Raw genomic sequence first — 15577 nt, 5'->3', positions numbered from 1 at the left:
GATAAACAAGTTTATATCAGTGACTGATTTGCCATTTATCTCTAAATTTATCTCTTTGGATAATGCTGTGGCACATTAGAAATAACACTGTTGTTAGAGTTAGAAAGAAACCTGGGTTTGAATCTCACTTCTAATACTTGTTTCACTGTGGGCAAATCATTTAACCTCTCTAAGTTTCAGTTTCCTCATCTGAAACTGAGGATAATTAATGTCTATCGTCCTTCCTCATAGGGTTAAATTAAAGATCAAAAGAGATATAACAAGAGTCTCCCTCTGTTCTGGAGCCCTTGCTACTCTAGGTTCAATGTGAGGTTGTTGTTGTTTTGTAATCATAATTATGCAAATTATGGCCCCAGCTTCCATACCAACACATCCTTTATTCACACACCAGGCAAGAACCACAAGTAAATAACAAAACATTTAATTAATTCGTAACAGAATAGCATAACATAATAACAACAAAGGGGGAAAGAATTGATTCAGAATAAGGGCAGGTTAAGGGGGAAGATAATGTGCTCAATTTTAGGCATGTTGAGTATGAGGTATGAATGGGGTATCTAGGTAGAGATGTACAATTGAAAATGAAGGAGTGGAGTTCAGTGGAGGGGTTGGGAGTGGGGCACATGATGATAATTTGGGGGGTCATAGGCATAAAACCTTTAATTGAAGCCATAAGTATGGATGAGATTGTCACAGAAGAAAATGTAGAAGAGAATAGAATGGAGCTTTGGACTGAACTTTGGAGGATGCCCATTAAGTTCTGGGAGGAAAGAAAGGAATCTGTGTAGGAGGGTGAATTGGAAAGAAAGGAGCAGAGCCAAGGTAGAATAGCATCTCAGAAAACAAGAAAGGAAAAAGTATCAAGTTGGGTAACAGTTTTAAAAATGACAGAAAGGTCAAGAGATATGAGACCTGAACAAAGGCCCACTAGATTTGGCAACCAGAGGCCTTTTGTAGTCTTAGAATAAATGCTTTTAATAGACTAATCAGGACAGAAGTCAGTTTGCAAAAGGTTAAATGGTAAGTGAATAGTAAAGGCATGGAAGCAGCAAATACAAGCTACTATTTCTAGAAGTTTGGCATTGAAAGTGAAAAAGAGATGGAATGATGGCTTGAATGGTTAGAAGGGTCAAACTTGTTTTTTTCAATTAGAGGAGATACAAGCCATGCTAATCCTACCATCGCCATCAACCTCCTTTCAATTTGACACATTTGAATACTGGCAGAATCCAAAAACAATTTTAGTTCAATCTATAAAATCTTTGAAGAACTGTCTTGACATATCTGGGTTGGTGATAATATTGATTTATAGCTCCAAATCATAGTCCTGTTTTTTTTAATCTAACTCCCACCTACTTAAAATAATTACTGAGGATTATATTTAAGACAAAATAAAAATGACTACCTAGCTTTGGTCTTCATAAAACTATATTTATTATATTTATTAATAGATAACAAATAAACTTATAATAAAACAAAATTATGTTAAAATTCATACAAAATATGATGTTAAAAATCATACTTTGTACTTGAAAAAAAAGACCAACAACTTAAAAAAAACAAACAAAAAGGTATCCTACTTTACCAAAATAGACACTTCACAAAATAAGATGTAGGCCTGGAAACCCTGATCAATTAAGCTTCCATCCCACTAGATAAAATTGATTGGGAGCAATGGATAATAGAGACAATGAGCCTTTGTGGGGTGTGCCACTTTTTGGACACTGAGTGGCTCATTTGTGCTTTGTAACTAGTGTGATACTGCCCAATTTGCATATGAAAAGGTCAGGAAACTCATCTGGGGATAGGTGGTGGCTGTGGATTACCTTGCGCCCTTTTTCTGCTGTCACAGCTCTTTTACTGACATAGGAAAATATGAGAATTTTTAAATAAGGAGAACTGACCCTAGTGAATCTGCTAATAATAACAAAAATAATGATAGTTTGCATTTATAAAGTGCTTAAAGGCTTTTAAATCTAATGTTAAGTCATTTGATCGTCAAAGCAATCTATGGGGAAGGTACAATTGTTATCTGTTTTACAGATAAGGAAACTGAAGATTAAGTCACTTGCACAGGGTCACACTGCTAGTGAGTGTCCAAGGCAGTATTCAAACTTAGGGCTTCATGACTCTAGGTCCAGTGCTCTATCCACTGTGCCTTTTCACCTTTATCTTGTTCCTCTTGGAGAGTTCAGCAAGGCGGCTGAGGGAGAGAATTTCTCTCTCCTCCTCCTTCATTGGCAGTGGCATCTTGCAGAAGAATAAAGTGGCAGCATCCAGTGGAGAGAGAAGTCTAACAGTTGAGTCAAGTTAAGTTCGGTTGGCAGAAGTCAAGAGACTGGTGCTTGCAGCTGAGATCTTGTTCAGTAAATGGCAGGCCACAGTGTTCAGACTTCCGTTGGTTCTAGAGTATGGGTTCTATAACTTTCTGAAAGTGTATAGCAAAAAAAAAAAAGAAAGAAAAGATGGAAGGAAGAAAGAAAAAAGAAAAAAGGAAGAAAGAGAAAGAAAGAAAGAAAGAAAGAGAGAAAGAAAGAAAGAAAGAAAGAAAGAAAGAAAGAGAGAGAGAAAGAAAGAGTACAGGAGCACCCTAGGCCAAGATCTCAGCTGAGCCCAGAGCTGGAGATGGCAGAGACCATGGCCAAGCACTAGAGCCTTATACCCAACCCACGAGCAGGCCCAGAAGGCCAAGTGATACGGGAAGTAAAAGTTACTTTGTCTATAGGCATTCCTCTGTGTGTACCTTTCCACCTGTGAACTCTATTTTCCCCTCTAATTTGGTTTGTATTTATGAAAGAGAGTGCTATAGGTTTATGGGAAGAAGTTTTATGGTGACTTTTCTTACTATGCTTTTTCAGTAAATGCCTTTGCTTTGCTCTAATGATTGTTGACTATTGAGAGGTAAACAGAGTAGTAGTTTTGTGTTTTTAGTTTTTGTGAATTATAATTTTAGGAGTGTGGACCTGCAGAGTGCTTTCAACCTGAGGTAACTATGTGAGTTTGGGAGGAGAGATCAAATGTGTGAGACACATAAATATATATACACACACACACACACATACACATACATATATGTACATATACACTTGTATGTATACATACATACACATATCTGTGACAACATTATACATATGTGCATATAGGTATACTATTATATTTACATAAAAGCTACTACAGCTTAAAAATGCACCAAGATTTTGGGATACCCTGTCCTTGTAGCACTGTATTATATATACACAAACATACAAACATACACATACACACACATTTTATATATATATATATATATATACACACACACACACACACACACACACACACACACACACATATTTGCACATATAGATACCTATTTGTATATATATGTCTACATCTATGTGCATATATATGTGTGTGTGTTTGTTTGTATGAATATGGTATTAAAGCTTAAAAGCCTACCAAGACTTTTCAGATACCCTGTAACTGTAGCATTCTTTTGGTCTTGCATAGTTGCAACTTGCAACTTGCATAATTGTCTCCTGGGAGAGTTTAAGGCAATCTCTAGTTCCATATTTCTAAAACTATAGCTCACAAGTGTCTATACATATATGTATATTCACATGTACATGTTAATAAAATGCCATATAATTAATTAAATGTAAGCATCTCGTTAAATAATTAAGACAAAGCAAAGGGTTTTTTTTTTCTTTGCTACTTCAATACTGCTACTACTATTTTACTACTTCAATACTTCCAGGTAACTAACGCAGGTATTCCTTCCACCATCACAGATTGTAGCCTACACTGTCTCATCCTGTGCAGTCCTTTTCCTCTGTCTTTCTGATCCCCCCATAGAGGATCTACTCATCCAGTGCTCTGGAGACTTTCTTCTGCTTCTCTGAAGATATCATGGATAATGATTGTTCTTGTTGCTCAGTCATGTCTGACTCTTTGTGACCCCATTTGGGGTTTTCTTGGTGAGGATACTGTAGTTCTTGGCCTTTTCCTTCTCCAGCTCATTTTATGGATGAGGCAGCTGAGGCAAGCAGAGTTAGGTGACTTGCCCACGGTGACATGGTGACATTCTGAGGCCCGATTTGAACTCGGGAAAGAAGAGTCTTCCAAGCCCAGTCTTCTATCCACTGTGCCACTTAGCTGCCCCAGTTGTTTAAAACTTTAAGTTGCAGAAAGGTTAGTGATCTATATTAGTGAAGGGAATTCCCTCTCCTGATGAAATCCCTGGTCTAGAACAGAAAAACCAAAACCAAAACCAGAAACAAGTATAGCACCAGCACTCAGCTGTCTGTCTTTTAACCTCCTTTCTTGCTGCATTGAGCCCTGCAAAGTACTACCCTGATGCTTCATCACAGTGTGGAGGTGACCCTGGGCTTTTAAAGGTGATGCAGGTGGAGTAGAGAAGTTCTGGCAGATCCTACCAAGCTATAAAGTACAAGCCTAGGCCCAGAGTGTGTCTACTGTCTAAATAGCCTAGTGAAGTACTGAGAGGCTCCTTACCAATAGGTCAGCTACTAGATGCTGACTTCTTTCACCAGAGCAACCAATGAAACAAAGGAAAAAATTCCATATTTTCCTCTATCCTACACATTCCCCTTCCAAAGTGACAAGGGAAGAGTAGAGGGCACTAAGAATCTTGGTTTCTACAAAGCTGTATTAAAACAAACAAAAAAACCAAATTATTTTTTAAAAGTGAACCTTAAGCTAATTCAGAAAACATTATATTTTATGAAAAAAGGTATCTCATCTTCCCTATTACCAAAGTACACATTTATCCAAAATGCTATTTATTAGTAAATGTAATCAAAACATGTATGAGAATTAATTAAATTTCAGAATATAATTAAATAATGATTATTTATTTTTATTATTTGTTATTTAATGCATAAGCTACATAAAAAAAATCACTTGCAATAAGTGGGATCCTTGCCTTCCTCTTTATTAAATATACTGTTCTTCCCAATTTTAATTTTCTTCTTTGGTGTAGAGGATTGTGCTTTTGATGATTCATCACTACTGGTTGTTTTATGTATTTCATCATTGCTATTAAAATAGAAGCAAGTTAAGAGTACCTCCCCCTACCTCATTGCTCCACCTCCCCCCCCCCCACAATATTTTGCAGGCTGCAAACCATTGAAATGAAACAAAGGATTCCAAGTGGCCCCTAAACTGCAATGATTACCCACACCAAATGGACGAAGTTCCTTCTGAGAAGCAGTGTAGTATACATTGGATAAGGTACTGGATTTGGAATAAGGAAGCCCTGGTTTTAACTGTTGCTGCTGATACTTACTAGCTGTGTTACTGTGGACAAGTCATTTGACCTTGGAGACTCAGTTTTTTTTCTCTGTATAATGGGGCTAAAAATACCTGCTTCACAGGATTGTCTCAAGGTTAAGGCTCAGATGGGATCACATCAATAAAGCACTTGGCAAACTTTTAAAGGTTATCTCAATGTCAGTTATTATCTATCAACCAGCAGGTATCCATTTACTTCTATGTGACAGGCACTGTGCTGTATGATTTAATAGGAAGACATAACTGAAACCACCCCTTTCCTCAAGGAACTTACATTCTAGACATGGAGACAATATGTACGTACGTATAAATGTAGATGAAAAATGCAAAATAAAGACCAAGGTAGTTTTTGTGGGGAGGCACTATTAGTTGGAGGAATCATGAAAGTACTCATGTAGGAAACAGTGTTTGAGTGAACTGTTGAAAGAAACTAATTCTGTAGAGAGGTGATCAAAGGTATTTCCTTGAGTTAGATGGTCAATAAACATTTATTGTCTATCACATGACTGGTACAGTGCTAAGCTGGAGCTTCCAGGTGAGTTTAACTTGATGAGCTTGTAGGGAGGGGAGCCTTTAATGAGGATTTTTGAAAGAGTCTTCCTATAGAGATGCATTTGCTTATTGCCACCTTTTTGAGAAGACTAAATAGCACCTGGGCAGCTAGGTGGCTCAGTGTATAGAGTGCCAGGCCTAAAGTCAGGAAGACTCATCTCCCTGGGGTCAAATCTGGCCTTAGGCTGTGTGATCCTGGGTAAGTCACTTAACAATGTTTACCTCAGTTTCCTCATCTGTAAAATGAGCTAGAGAAGGAAAATGGCAAACCACTCCAGTATCTCTGCCAAGAGAACCCCAAATGGGGTCAGGGAGAGTAGGACACAACTGTTCCAAGATGAATTGGTTGGTTTGGAGCCACCTTCTGACACTTCTTGGAGGGCAGGTTTCAACGACAGAGGCTGTATTAAAGATTAATTGGTTGGCTCGGACTTTTGTGAGGACTTTTACGCTTGTGAGGGAATGCATCCTTTTGCACAGACTTATAAAGGGAGACTGTCTTTTCCACTTCAATCTTTCTTTTGGAGAGGTCCTAAGAGTGCAACATACCAGAGGGGGAAGGTGTTCACCTGCTCCAAACCCATTAATGGAATCTTTGGAGTGCCATGTGGTATGCCTGTGCTTGTCCATAGTGCCTGAGAGGGAAACAGCTAGACAATGTTGTTTATTGTCCTCAGCCTGGTAGAGGAGGGATGATTTCTGGGGCAAGGATAGCCTCAGGAAGACAACCTCTTGCAAAGTAGTCATTTATTGCTAAAAGGGGAATTATCTGAACAGTCTGCCTTTTGGAGAGATTTAGGAAGAAGAGCAGCGAGGGACTAAAGTCACAATATGAAAGAACAAGGGACCTGAATTTAGCACTCTGGTATTACGGTGAATTATTCAATTGGTGTGGCTCCACTGGAAAGTGGTGTGGGTGTGGGGGAGCAGCGTTGCATAGCTAGCACTCTGTTTCTGCTAGGGGCTATCTAAGACTCTAGAAGTTTTGAGTTTAAAGAGAGACTCATCAGAATGTTGAGGTGCTGTCTGTCTAGTAGCCTCATGTTCAGTTTTTCTCTGAGGGGAGTACAAACCATAGGATGACACTTAGGGACTTTAGGACCCTGTAGAGAAGTGGTACCTACTGGAGAAGGGGGAGAAGTGCATTGATAATTTATAGGCTCACTGATTGGCAACTCTATTGTTTATACACAGTTCTGGGCCACAGTTCCAGGGCAGAGAAGAGCATAAGCACTTACAGCTGCAGGGAAGAAGGGGCCTTTCCTAGGTAAAGACCAGAGTATGGACCAGGAAAGCAGTAATCACACCGGTTCCCAGATCACACTGCCGTGGATGAACCAAAACCTTGCAGACACCTAAAACTAGCTTGAAAGCTTGAGAAGGTGCCTCCCTACTCTCAGGTGAGCAGAGCCCAATTTTAACATAAAGTTCAAAGTCAAAACATAGCTGAGAAAATGAACAAAAAACAACAGCAAAAAAGAACTTGGCTATAAAAAGCTACTACAGTGTCAAGGAAGACCAAGACATGAACTTAGAAGACAACAATGTGAAACTAGCTATAAGCAAATCCTCAAAGAAAAATGCTAATTGGATCCAAGGCCAGCAAGAATTTCTACAAGAGTTAAAGAGATAAGCATAGTGGAGGAAGAATTGGGAAAAGAAATGAGAGTGATGCAAGAAAATTATGAAAAGAGAGTCAATGGCTTGGAAAAAGAGACACAAAAAATACTGAAGAAAATAACACTTTCAAAAACAGAATTGGCCTAATGCAGGCCTATACAACTTATAGCCCACAGGCCGCTTGTGGCACACCAGGATTTCAGGCAGCCAGCAAAAAATGTAGAGAAAAACATCCTTTGTATGTAGAGGAAATCCTTTAGTGTGTCACAAGCAGCTCAAGGCCCATAAGTGGCCCAAATGCAGCAAGTTGTGCAGGCCTGGCCTAATGGTAAAAGAAGCATAAAAATTCACTGAACAAAACGATTCCTTTAAAAGTATCATAACAGTCCAAAAGTAAAAGGAAGTACAAAAATTCACTGAAGAACTCTTTAAAAATTGGATTTGGGCAGGTGGAAGCTAATGATTCCATGAAACATCAAGAAACAATAAAACAAAGTCAAAAGAATGAAAAAATAGAAAAAGAACGTGAAATATCTCATTGGGAAAACAACTGACCTGGAAAATAGATCAAGGAAAGCTAATTTAAGAATTATTGGACTCTCTGAAAGCCATGATCAAAAAAAGAGCCCAAACATCACATTTCAAGAAATTATAAAGGAAAATTCTCAATGTCTTAGATCCAGAGGGTAAAATAGAAATTGAAAGAATCTACCAATCACCTCCTGAAAGAGATCCCAAGGGGCAGCTAGGTTGCACAGTAAATAGAGCACAGGCCCTGGGGTCAGAAGGACCTCAGTTCAAATCCAGCCTCAGACATATAACACTCACTAGCTGTGTGACCCTGGGCAAGTCACTTAACCCCACTGCCTAGCCAAAAAAAAAAAAAAAGAAAGAGATCTCAAAAAGAAAACTCTCAGAAATATTATAGCCAAACTCCAGAGCTTCAAAGTCAAGGAGAAAATACTTCAAGCAGCCAGAAAGAAACAATTCAAATATTATGGAGCCACATAAGATTTAGCAGCTTCCATGTTAAAGGAGCAGAGGGCTTGGAATTATAATCAAGAATAACCAACCCAGGAAAACTGAATATAATCCTTCAGAGGAAAAAAAAATGGTTATTTAATGAAATAGGGGACTTTCAAGCCTTCCTAACAGAAAAGGCCAGAGCAAGGGGCAGCTAGGTGGTTCAGTGGATAGAGCAGTAGCCCTGGAATCAGGAGGGCCTGAGTTCAAATCCGGCCTCAGATACTGGACCTTTATTAGCTGTGTGACCTTGGGCAAGTCACTTAACCCCAATTGCCTCACAGAAAAAAAAGGCCAGAGCTGAATAGAAAATTGACTTTCAAATAGAAGACTCCAGAGAAGTATAAAAAGGTAAACATGAAAGAGTAATAATAAGGGACTCAATAAAGTTAGACTATTTATATTCCTATAGGGGAATATGATTCATGTAACACCTAAGAATTTTATTATTAGTAGGGTACTTAGAAGGAGTCTACACAGACAGAGGGCAAGGGTATAAGTTGATTACGTTGGGCAATCTCCCAAAAAAATGAAGAGGTGAGAAAGGGGGACGCCCTGGGAGTTAGGAGAAAGGAGAGGTAAAATGGGGAAATTTTTCTCACATAAAGGAGGCGCACAAAGAAGACCTTTTATAGTGGAGGGGAAAGTGGGAGGGTGGCAGATCATGCTTGAACCTCACTCTTTTTGGAATTGGTTCAAAGAGAGATACTCAGCTGGATATAGAAATCTATCTTATCCAATAGGGTAATAGGAGAGGAAGGGGATAAGGGATACAGAGTTGGGGGAGGGGGAGGAGGGATTATAAAAGAGAGGATGGATTAAGGCAGGAGTGGTCAGAAGCAAAACAGCCTTTTGAAGAGGGATGGGATAAAAAGAGAAAGAAAGATAAATAGAAAAAAAATAGGATGGAGGGAAATACACAACCATCATAACTGTGAATATGAATAAGATGAAATCACCCATAAAATGGAAGTGGATTGCAAAATGGATTAGAAACAAGAATCCAACAATATATTATTCAAAAGAGATACACTTGAAACAGGTAGACACACACAGAGTTAAAACAAATGTTTGTTTTAGATTCTGCTATTAGAGCAGAATCTATTATGCTTCAGCTGAAATAAAAAAAAGTCAGATATCTCAGACAAAGCAAAAGCAAAAATACCTAATTAAAAGAGATAATCAGAGAAACTATATTTTGCTAAAAGAGTAACAGTATCAAAAAAATTTTAAGGACAAATTTCTCTGATAAAGGCCTCATTTCTCAAACATGTAGGGAACTGAGTCAAATTTATAAAAATAATATCTATTCCCTAATTGATAAATGATCAAAGGACATGAACAGGCAGTTTTCACAAGCAGAAATAAAAGCTATCTATGGTCATGTGAAAAAATGCTCTAAATCACTATTGATTTAAAGAAATGCAAATTAAAACGACTCTGAGGTACCACTGCACATCTATCAGAAATAACAAATGCTGGAGGGATGAGGGAAAATAGATACACTTAATGTGGTTGGTGGAGTAGTGAACTGGTCCAGCCATTCTGGAGAACAATTGGGAATTATGCTCAAAGGACTATAAAACTGTGTCTATGCTTTGACCTAGCAATACCACTACTAGGTCTGTACCTCGTACAGGATGGAAAATATATACAAAATGTTTGTAACAATTTTTTTTGTGGTGGCAAAATCAAAGGACTCATGATGAAAAAATGCCATCCACTTCCAGAGACAGAACTGATGAACTCTGAGAGCAAAATGAAGTATAATTTTCTTTCTTTCTTTTGCAATATTGCTAATATGGAAAATGTTTTGCATGATTTTATATAAATGTACATATATATACACATATCAAAAATTTGCTTGCCTTCTCAGTGGGTAGAGGATCAGCAGGAGGGAGAGAGAAATTTAGAACTCAAAATTAAAAATAGAAAGAATGTTAAAGGTAAATAAACAATTACAAGTGCCAAATAGGGAAGTGTGGTAAAGGAATTTCCTTTGGCTTACAGAGTTTTACTTTTATTTTGAGAAAGGTTGAATTTGAGGTGGTAGTAAAATATTCAGGTCTAAAAAATAAAGAGAAACATGGGACCTCCCTCTGTTATTATCTCTAATTTGTCTTATATATAGCTTGTTTGTACATAGTTATTTGCATGTTACCTCCCTTGTTAGAATAGTCTGTCTTTTGCCATTTTTTTTGTACTTAGCACATAGTAGGCACTTAATAAATGCTTGTTTCTTCCTTCCATTAGTTTTAGTGGAGAGAGAAGTTTTAATAAAGTGATGAGAAAGGAAAACAGATCTCAGAAGATTATGTAACAGAGTCAAGAGGAAATGGAGACAGCAGATTGATTTACATGGCAAAGGGAAAGAGAAATAGGATAATAACTTAAGAACATAGCAGGGTCACGTGAAGGATTTTTTCAAGGGCAACTTATGCTTGTATGAAATTCGAAGAAAAGAGGGCAGAATGATCCTGAAGAAAGAGGAAGCAGAAATGATCAAGATGTTGGGAGAGGAAGAGACTGAGATCATGGGAGAGTGGTTAAACTTGGAGAGGAGTAAAATACCTTCCTCAGAGAGAATTGAGGAGGTGACTGGAGGGATGTATATGAGATGGAGAGGAAGGCAGATGAATGGGCTTGTTCCAGATGGTCTTGATCTCAGTGAAGTAGATGGCAAAGCCCACTGATGGTCGTAGGTGGGTGAGCGAATTGAGGGTTTGAGAAAAGTGTAAAAGAGATAAAACAGTAATCCATAAGGGGAATAAATAGTTGAAGAGCAGAACTTAGGGCCCAATACCTTTTAACCCAGCAATAGCACTTCTAGGGCTATATCCCAAAGAGATCATAAAAAAGGGAAAAGGACCCACATGTACAAAAATATTTATAGCATCTTTGTCTATGGTGGCAAAGAATTGGAAATTGAGGGGTTGCCCATCAATTGGGGAATGGCTGAACAACTTGTGGTATGTGAATGTAATGGAATACTATTGTGCTCTAAGAAATGATGAGCAAGCGGACCTCAGAAAAACCTAGAAAGGCTTGTATGAACTGGTGCTGAGTGAAGTGAGAAGAACCAGGGGAACATTGTACACAGTAATAGCCACGTTGTGTGATGACCAACTTTTATAGACTTAGCTCTTCTCAGCAATGCAAGGATCCAAGACATCTCCAAAACTCTTATCCTGGAAAATGCTGTCCACATCCAGAGAAAGAACTAAGGAGTTTGAATGTAGATAGAAGCATACTATTAGCTCTTTTTTCCCCTTCTGTTTTATTTTGTTTCTTCTTTCTTGTGGTTCCCCCTATTGGTTCTAATTCTTCTTTACAATATGACTAATGTGAAAATATGTTTAATAGGAATGTATATGTAGAGCCTATATCAGATTGCATGCTGTCTTGGGGAGGGAGGCTAGGAGAGAGGGGGAGAAAATGTAAAACTCAAAACCTTTATGGAAGTGAATGTTGAAAACTAAAAATAAATGAATGAAAAAAAAAAGAAAAAAGATTAAAACAAAGAAGTTTGGGCCTAGCTGAAGTTAGTCAGCAGAAATCTGTAGTGGTACAGGTGTAACCAATTTTCTAAATGTGATTTGATTTTAATCCAAAAACTCTGCAAGTGTAATAATAGTTCCTTTGAATAACAGGAAAGCTTTTTACACAAAATAGTCCAACCTCCCCCTACCTTTTTTTGGGGGGGGAGGAGGGGTGTTAATGGATGGAGTAGGAAGAATTAGGTTGCTGAAGGACCTGGCTTCTTAATTAGGCATAGGTTATTAGAAACAAGTTAGGCCGCTAGGTGGCCTAGTGGATAGAGTACAGCACTTAGATAGAGTTAGGAAGACTTGAGTTCAAATCCAACCTGAGATGCTAACTGTGTGACCCTGGGCAAGTCAATTTCTGTTTGCCTCAGTTTATTCATCTATAAAAGGGTGATAGTAATAGTAGTTACTGCTTAGGATTGTTGCGAAGATGAAATAAAATAATATTTATCAAGTACTTTGCAAACCATAAAGCATTATATAATGTTAATTATCATTATTATTAAAAAATTCTTTTATTCTTTATGTATAAAGATTATATCCACTTCACTAGAAGCTCCTGTCTGAAAAGCAGTATTACAGATATTTTACTGTCTTCTCATACTGAAAAAAAAAACCAACCCCATGGTAGCAGTCATTTTAGGAAATAGGAACTCAGGAAATGCCCACATTTTTACTGTTATCATTTCCTTTGGGTGGTATTCTACCTAATTTTAAAATTATTTCCATTCTACCTAACTTTAATCATATTGTCAAAATATATAGACTCTGCTAGCTTACATTGGATGATTTTCCTGTAAATCCTTTGATGCAATTTTAAAGCAAAAACCTTGGCAAAATTAAAAAATAAGTGTTTTATTTTGATGTCTCTGTAGGTCTCCTTTCAGCATCCTTTATTCCCCTCCCCTTCTTCATTTTTTCCATCCCAGAGAAGGGCAGCCGTCTCCAGCGTTCTGCCTTTCACAGCTCTGCTAGCAGTCTATCTGCGTGTCAGGCCTTACTCTTAAGCCATCATGCCTGTCTCTTTTTCACACTTTCCCCCTACCCTTTCCCTAGAAAGAATTGTAATCAGTTAGAAACTCTAAGTGAAAGGACATTTAAGGGAGGAGGTTTCTATTCATTTGAATGCTAGAACCCTAGAATGTCAGAGCTAGAAAAAGCCTCAGAAATCATCTGGTCCAACCTCTTCATTTTACAAAGTGGAAATGGATGCATAAAGAGGTTAGGTCAGGGCCACCCAGTAAGTTAGGTGGAGGCAATAAAGAAAGCCAGATCATATGCCAACTCATTGCTCCTTCTATGATTCCATGTTGCCTCTCTCAGAATATATTCCTGCTATTTATCAACAGAAGAAATTAAAAAAAGCTCCACATACCTTTATCATGTTTCCCTGATCCTCTGCATTACATTAATTATAGGGAGTCAGTTGTGGTACAATGGAGAGAACATTGGCTTTGAAGTCAGAGGACTGATATTCAAATCCTTTCACTGCTGGGTGACCTTGGGCAAGTCACTTAAACCTTTTTTCTTATCTGTAAAAAGAGCAGTATGGACCAGAGGACCTGACATGTTCCTTGAAGCTCCAAGTCTGTGATCCTAGATTCCATTTTTTCTTGATTACTATGATTACTGCTATCAATACTAAAAACAGATGGATAAACTAGAGTATGCTATGTATTTTAATTGTCTTTTTTAAATGTAAAATTACTCTCAAGAATCACTGATCATTCAATATCAATATGGTATATTCCTAGCTTTCTGTGTTTCCCCTGGAACCTAGAACACCGTTTTTCCTTATTCTCTCTCATACAATACCCTATTGTGCACCTGGGGCCCTATTAGCACATGCAGATACATGGTGATTCTAGTAGAACGTAGCTCTTGGAGGACACATACTATTTCGTATTTATTCTCTGTAGTCCCAGAATCGGGCCTGAAACATGGTGGGCATTTAAATAATACTTGCTTAATGGAGTTGAATTGAGTCAATCTTACGTCTTTACTAAGGTGGATCCTATTTCCATATACACACCCTTTTTCTACCATAATGAGACTATGGGTCCTATTGTTTCCCAAGCTTTTGGGACTTTTGTTCTATATGATGACAACAATCCTACATGGTGAAACCACCTCCCTGCCAGGAGGATCATAGGTACAAAGTAAAAAAAAAACAAATCAAAACAACCTGAAAAATTTATCTGACTTGTCTACTCATGCCCCCAGTAAAAGGTACACACACACACACAGAAACACACACACACATTCCATATATGTGTGTATTTGTTATATATACACGCCTAACCAGTATCGGAGGGAACACAGCATAGAAGACAGAGAGTTAGCTATGAAGCCAAGAGGACCTCGGTTCAAGCTCCATGTTGGACACATATGGGCTTTGTGACCTAGGGCAAGTCACAACCCTCAGTGTTCTAGGCAACTCTCTAAGACCATAAGTTATAGAGCATCTGCATTGGTAGAAGGAGTTTCCTTACTTGGGAATCCTGGGATTGCCATGAAATGAAAGGTCTAGGTTGGATTTCCAAAGGGTATTGCTTTGAAAGGGCCAATATTCAGTTTGATATGAAAGTTCTAGTGTTAAAATATCAGTCCCATTATGGAAAGAGTGTTGGATTTTAAATCAAAGGACTTCTGACCTGTGATTCTAAAATAATAATAGCTAGCATAGTGCTTTAAGGTTTGTGAAGTACTTTATAAATATCCCATTTTATCCTCACAACAACCCTGGGAAGTTAGGTACTACTATTATCCCCATTTTACAGATGAGTAAACTGAAGCAGACAGAGGTCAAGTGATTTGCCTGAGGTCACATGGCTCAGGTTGATTTGTGACTCAGGTTGGATTTGTCTTCCCAACTCCAGGTCTAGCTATTCATAACTGGTATGTGGAAATTATGCACTGTCACTAAAGGGGATTTACTCCTAAAGAAAGGAATAAGTGTAAGGGCTGGGTCAAAGGGCACAAAACAACAGACAATCCAGGATCTGGGTGTGGTTACTAGCCAGCAGATTTCCTAACACAAATGGAGTGATGCCGAGTCTAATCTTATTCCCTTCATGTTGAAGATGCAGACAGACTTTAGGATTGAGGTATCACAGTGTGTTTTCCACGGTGGCTAAAGCTGTCACACGGTGGCTATCGGCTGGGATAGCATCATCTGAGAATTTTTTTTATGCTGACAACTGCCCCCTGAAAACACACAGGAAATAATATATCATAGGCAATATGGAGAATGAATATAAGTGGGCAAATGCACTTAAGAAACCTATGGTCATACACCCCAAGTCTGCCTTGGTATTAGCCTTGAGAACATCCCTTTGAAAATACACAAAGGTTGGTTGATTCCATGTTTGTGCCACAAATAGCCCAATCAATGGATTGGTCCATCAACAGGCAGGTATTAAGCCCCAGCTACATTAGCTATTAGGGTGTGAAAAGAAAAAACAAAACAAAACAATAGGCCCTGCCCTCAAGGAGCTTATATCCTATAGAACTTATGGTCTATAGATATCCTATGTCTCTAGTCT

This window comes from Phascolarctos cinereus, unplaced genomic scaffold, assembly GCF_003287225.1.
Source record: "Phascolarctos cinereus isolate Bilbo 61053 unplaced genomic scaffold, phaCin_HiC Scaffold_1;HRSCAF=81, whole genome shotgun sequence".
NCBI lineage: Eukaryota > Metazoa > Chordata > Mammalia > Diprotodontia > Phascolarctidae > Phascolarctos > Phascolarctos cinereus.
This window is presented reverse-complemented; position numbering follows the sequence as displayed.